This window comes from Melanerpes formicivorus, unplaced genomic scaffold, assembly GCF_026170545.1.
Source record: "Melanerpes formicivorus ecotype bairdi unplaced genomic scaffold, bMelFor1.0.p_v2 SCAF_49, whole genome shotgun sequence".
NCBI lineage: Eukaryota > Metazoa > Chordata > Aves > Piciformes > Picidae > Melanerpes > Melanerpes formicivorus.
This window is the reverse complement of record NW_027142401.1, coordinates 2,788,217-2,794,479: the sequence shown is the minus strand read 5'-3', so window position 1 is coordinate 2,794,479 and position 6,263 is coordinate 2,788,217.

Here is a 6,263-nt window from a genome sequence, read left to right as displayed (position 1 = left end):
ATGATATCTGTGAAAGGAGCTGGCTTTCAGAAAGTTCCACAGAACATATCTGCCTCTAAACTAATGGCTGCTAATGGTAATGCTTCCTAAGGCTGTTTGGGGAGAGCAGCATTCTTCCCAGACTGATAAATCCACACCACTCTGACCTCCATCAGAAATCATCTTTGCTGATTTTGCAGCTCAGTAAGATCTTACCTAGGTCTTGATTGCTGCATGATTATTTGTGTCATGTGCCCTGCCTCAATGTGTTCAGTCTGCTCTATCATTGCCCAAGCTCTTTGCCTGTATGTGCACTTAGAATTCAAGAAAAAGATTACGAGTGACATGGACCTCCTAAAAGTGCAGCAACACAGCTAAACATGCCCTGACCTGTAAAAGCTTGCAATTATGCACAAAACACTGCAAAAAGTTAAATCTAGCACAAATAAAAAAAAATCACTAAAGACTGTAAAGTGAATTTTAACCCAGCAAACTCTACAGAATGTGCTCCTTAAGAAACAAACACTAGATGAAACAAAAGTGATTTTATGGAATTCACAGAACCTGCTTTAAAGAACATGGACTTTCATCTGCATGTGAAAATAATTACAATTCAAAGCATTAGCATGAATAGTAAGAATAGCGAGAACTTTAATGGGTCCCTGCGGAGCATAGGCTAAGCTGGTTTGTTTGGCTTAACTCTCGTTCATAAATATAACTGCAGTGGAACTGTGCACACAAAAACAATAAAGCAGAGGAACTGCCTGGAAATTAAAACACACACACACACACAAAAACCAGAGAGAGAACCAAACAAAGGTGAACAAAGCAGAACAGTATGAATAAATGTAAACCCAGAGTACCAAATACAGACTAGAATTAAAGACAAATGCATCAGCACGTAGTGAAGACAACAGCTAAACAAGAATTTCTGTCTCGCAGCCACTGCCTTTATCTCCTGCTGTATGCCTGTTTCGTGTCACACAACCAAGACAAAAGCAGTAAAAGTTACTTCTCAAAAAAATACCAGATACATACCACAACATCATACTCAAACATCAGCAGATGAAAACTGCCTTTCCCATATGACACCTAGACAGACACTCAAAAGAAGTTCTCCTGCAGTCCACCTCTCCTGATGCTGCCTGGTTTGTGTCAAAGCGAGCAGTTCTCCCTCAAAGACCTATCTTTTAACAACTTAAGTCTTTTAAGTGCCAGTTTCCCAAACATGCTCCAAAGACACAAAAGAAGTCAGTCACTCCATTCCCTGCCTTAACTGAAGGATTTGATTAACCATCCAGAACGTATTACCTTGGGGCACATGACAAGCTTACATCTCTCTATCTCCGCCGCATGATTTTTCAAACTGCTTGTGAAACAGCTCCCCACGGGCTGCATTACACTGCAGTTTCGAAGTTTATGGAAACAAATTACAGTTCTCTCTAAAATGCTACATTTTAACCTAAAACATAAGCCCCTGAATCATAAACAACTTGGACATGGTCAAAGTAGGGCAAGGAACTTGGAGAAGTTACTGAGAAAGTTGTCCCAGCGTAAGCCTTTCCTGTTTATCTTCCAAGGCCTGAGAATACCCTTCGTTAATCAGGCTAGATCCACAGTTGGCTTTCAGAGCACCTATTTTTCAACACTTCACGGTCTGGTACAATGCACAGCACTTAATTGGGACCTAGATTTCCATCATGATGCGTGGAAAGATTTAATAACTAAAAGAAGATCTACCAAAAAAAAAAAAAAAGAAAAAAATCCACCAAACCACCACAAAAAAAACAACACAACAACCCAAGAGCAAAACAGTCCTGGCAGAAGAAATAGTGACCAAACTGAGGGGTTGTGTCTGGGTGGAAATCATGGTCTTCAGCCTGCTCACAGAAGTTGGTTCTGCACATTGCCCACAACAACCCCATGCAGAGCTACAGGCTGGGGTCAGAGTGGCTGGAGAGCAGCCAGGCAGAGAGGGACCTGGGGGTGCTGGTTGATGGTAGGCTGAACATGAGCCTGCAGTGTGCCCAGGCATCCAGGAGGGCCAATGGCATCCTGGCCTGCATCAGGAAGAGTGTGGCCAGCAGGAGCAGGGAGGTCATTCTGCCCCTGTACACTGCACTGGTTAGGCTGCACCTCGAGTACTGTGTCCAGTTCTGGGCCCCTCAGTTTAGGGAGGAGGTTGACTTGCTGGAACAAGTCCAGAGAAGGGCAACAAAGTTGGTGAGGGGCTTGGAACACAAGCCCTATGAGGAGAGACTAAGGGAGCTGGGATTGCTTAGCCTGAAGAAGAGGAGACTCAGGGGTGACCTTATTGCTCTCTACAACTACCTTAAGGGGGGTTGTAGACAGGTCTCTTCTCCCAGGCAACCAGCACCAGAACAAGAGAACAGTCTCAGGCTGTGCCAGGGGAAGTTTATCCTGGAGGTTAGGAGGAAGTTTTACACAGAGAGAGTGATTGCTGATTGGAATGGGTTGCCCGGGGAGGTGGTGGAGTCACCATCATTGGAGGTGTTCAGGAGGAGACTTGACAGGGTGCTTGGTTGCATGGTTTAGTTGATTAGGTGGTGTTGGATGATAGGTTGGACACGATCTTGAAGGTCTCTTCCAACCTGGTCTATTCTATTCTATTCTAAACCATTCAGTAGCCCGTGGACAGAAAGGAAAAACACCAGTGGGTTGTGGGGCTTTTTCAATGTTAATTATTTTAACCTGTTGCCAGTCAAGATACTCAAATAATTCCAATGTGTAGTAAATGTGTATGCACAGACACAATGCCACAGTAACAGCATCTGCATCAACCAAACAAAACCCCATAATATCAATTTCAGTTATCTGTGGTGAAGTGTATTGTCCCAGCACTAGAAATCATCTTATCAGAAACAACATGCTCAGGCACATCAGTTTATGCTCCTCTGTAAACAGTGTTTTTGCAGTATTTGTCTTCATCAGCATCAGCCTAACTCACACCTTTGAATCACATCAGGTTCCTGCAGTATAAGAGCCTTAAGAATAATAGAACAAATGGCTTTCTGATTCAAGAGATTAGCCTCTAGCACACATAACCATTATTCTAGCTATGATACAATTCACATCTGGTTAAAAGAGATGTGCTGTGCAATAAAAGATCTGTCCACCATGCAGGCCTGATGCATTCAGTCTTCCTTTTTTCCTGTTCCTATACATTTTCTATGCTCCAAGATTCAACGGTGAAAACGAACTGAAGTCTCAGAGTCTTTGTTTTACAGCTTAAAGGTCAAATCTACTGTCTGAAACAGAGGGAAAATCCCATCCTTTCTTAAAACTAACCCATGGTGAAAACTATTATTTCTCATGTGTTCTATTAAACAGGGATAGTCAGTGTTTACAATAGGGTCGGTACTCAACACATATATTTCAGTGGAATATTTGCCTCCAGTCACATTGCTGACAAAATAAAGTCACAGAAGCGATGGCAAGTTGATGCATCTCACACTCTGGACTGAATGACCAGCACTTTGCCTAAGGAATTAAACTTCACCTGGTTATGTTAATGGAAAGAAAAAGTTGTTTTAGAATTAGCAAGGCTGTTATTCTACCTTCCATAAAACCAAACGAGTTACAGGTAAATTCTAGATGGTCTGGAATAGCTGGATGAGACCTCACAAAGACAAAAACATCTTAAAAAATGGTGAAACTATACTGAAAACTAATTAAATATGAAAATCAAAGAAGTGAACCCCTGTGACAGTCCAGTCCTTCACTGTCTCAAAACAAAGCCTGTGGCAGAACTGGGCTGGTACCCCATTATCGTCTCAAACAAGGTATGACAAACCTGAATAGACAGGGTGATGGCCTTAACAGCTCTGGTGGCTGGTAACAATGAAAAGAGATAATTCCTGCAGAGGTGAGGGGGAAATTCCTTCTTTAAAGCCATGTGTAACAGCACCGTGTAACAGACGTTGCAGTGCAAGGGCCTGGGGATAGCTCTCTCTGATCTGGTGAGACACATTCCCCCAATACACACATACCCTGCCAAAAGGGCATAAAGGATCATATCATAGAATCAACAAGGTTGGAAAAGACCTCAAAGATCATCAAGTCCAACCTGTCACCCAACACCTCATAACTACTAAACTATGGCACCAAGTGCCACGTCCAATCCCTTTTTGAACACCTCCAGGGACAGTGACTCCACCACCTCCCTGGGCAGCACATTCCAATGGCTAACAACTCCCTCTGGGAAGAAATTTCTCCTCACCTCCAGCCTAAACTAGTTGTGAGCCACCAGCTGCCCAGGGCAAAAGGACAGGAAAGATATTTTTACCCCTTCCCAAGGAGTAAAATAAAAATGCTCCACGCTGGATTGGAAGTTTAAATGGAAATTCTGCTTACAAACATACACAAAAGCTCTTCAGGTGAGAGGCAGACATTCACACCTTAGGCTCAGTTCCTCACCTGGGCCTACCCGGCCAAAACCTTCCAGAGCCTTCCAAACGCCTCCACCCCACTCAGCCTCAGGACGCTCAGGAGCAGCCAAACTGCTTCCCCCCAGACCCCAGCCTGCCACAGCCTTCAGGAGGCACAGTGGCATGGCTGAAGATTTGCTGCCAGCCAAAGCCAGGAGAAAGCTCCTCCCCCACTGTAATGAAATGTATATTTTTATGTATTTTTACTATTTGATAGTTTGGGCAGTGGTATCTTCAAACACCACCATAACTTGTTTACAAAGGACATTCACAGGTTCCATTATTCAGTTGTGAGTGATACATTCCACACGTGAAGACAGGTGAATGATTTCAGCACTGCCCTGAGAATTTCCACCACAGCAATTCGAACTGGAAATAAAGCTGCTGTGATCTCTGGACTCCCACAAATGAGATTCTGTAACAGATTAGCTGGGTACTTACGGCTTGCTCCTCTGTCCGGTATCTTCCCAGATGCTGTGACTAGAATTCGAGCTGCCCTTGCCTCAGAGGGGGCTAGGGGCCTCTCTCCTCTCATGCCCAGTTCACGGTTTGGAGCTTACCCTTGCCTCAGAGGGGGCTAGGGGCTGCTCTCCTCTCATGCCCAGTTCACGGTTTGGAGCTTGCCCTTGGCTCAGAGGGTGCAAGGGGCTCCTCTCCTCTCGTGCCCAGTTCAGTCTGGAGTTTGCCCTTGGCTTGGAGAGGGCTAGGGGCCTCTCCCTCCCCTGTGCTCTCTTGCCTTTCTGTGGCTCTTCCGGGGTTCAGTTCTCTTGGGCTTTTCCCCTTTCTGCCTCACTCCAGGTGCAAGGCCCAGGTGTAGTTTGTTGATTGTTAGGACACAAGCTCTTCAGCTGCTACCCCTGCAGTATTTGGCTCTGGTTGCTGTCTGAGTAAGAACAAGGCTCAGGTGTAGCTGGTCTGCTAGGGCAAGCTCTTCAGCTGCTACCCCTGCAGTATTTGGCTCTTGTTGCTGTCTGAGTAAGAACAAGGCCCAGGTGTAGCTGGTCTGCTAGGGCAAATCTCTTCAGCTGCAATCTGGTAGCATTTGGCTCGTGTAGCTTGCTGGGTGAGAACACGGCCGATCTGAGCCATCTCAGTTTAAATACTGCCTGAAGACAACTAATGCCCTTTGGTAACTGAGACAGCTGTAGGATGGGGCATGTCCAAACGTGCCCAGGGGCACACACAGTTCACAGGTGTGTTACAAGATGTCCTACACACTTACCTGGACCATCTGGACCCCAGCAAGTGTCCAGGTTAACACATTTGCAGGTGCTTAGCCCACTGTCTGGGTTAGGGCATGTTTTGGGGTTTGACCCCTCAGGACACCCACAAACCACTAGGATAACTACACATGCATCCTGACTGGAGAGAAGAGAAAGAAAATAGACTGTACACTCCCTTAAATAGAGAGATACAGGAAAACAGAATAGAATAACAGATTACAATATCCTGGGACAAGCTGCCTGTCCCCCTGGGACTCTCTGGCCTCTGGTGGACTTTCCTTTATGGTTATATCAATTAACTCTTAATTTCCCTTAACCTACAACAAAAGACCACAACTTCTGGGGTCTGTGTGTTGCATCTACCACAGAAGACCCTGCTGGGATGTACACCTGCCACTGAAGGACTTACTCTGCCTGTGAAAACATCTCTGGCTCCAAGGACTGCTGTATCTTCCTTGTTCTCTTTTTCTCTCCCTCTTTCCCTCTCTCCCCCCTGCCCCTGTCCCTTTTCTTCCCATTTTCCCCTCTGCTCTGGTCCATTACCAGCAGTTTCCATTGTCTCTAGCAACCCCAACCCATGAGCTGTTCAGTGGTGGTGGTTCATTTTAATTTA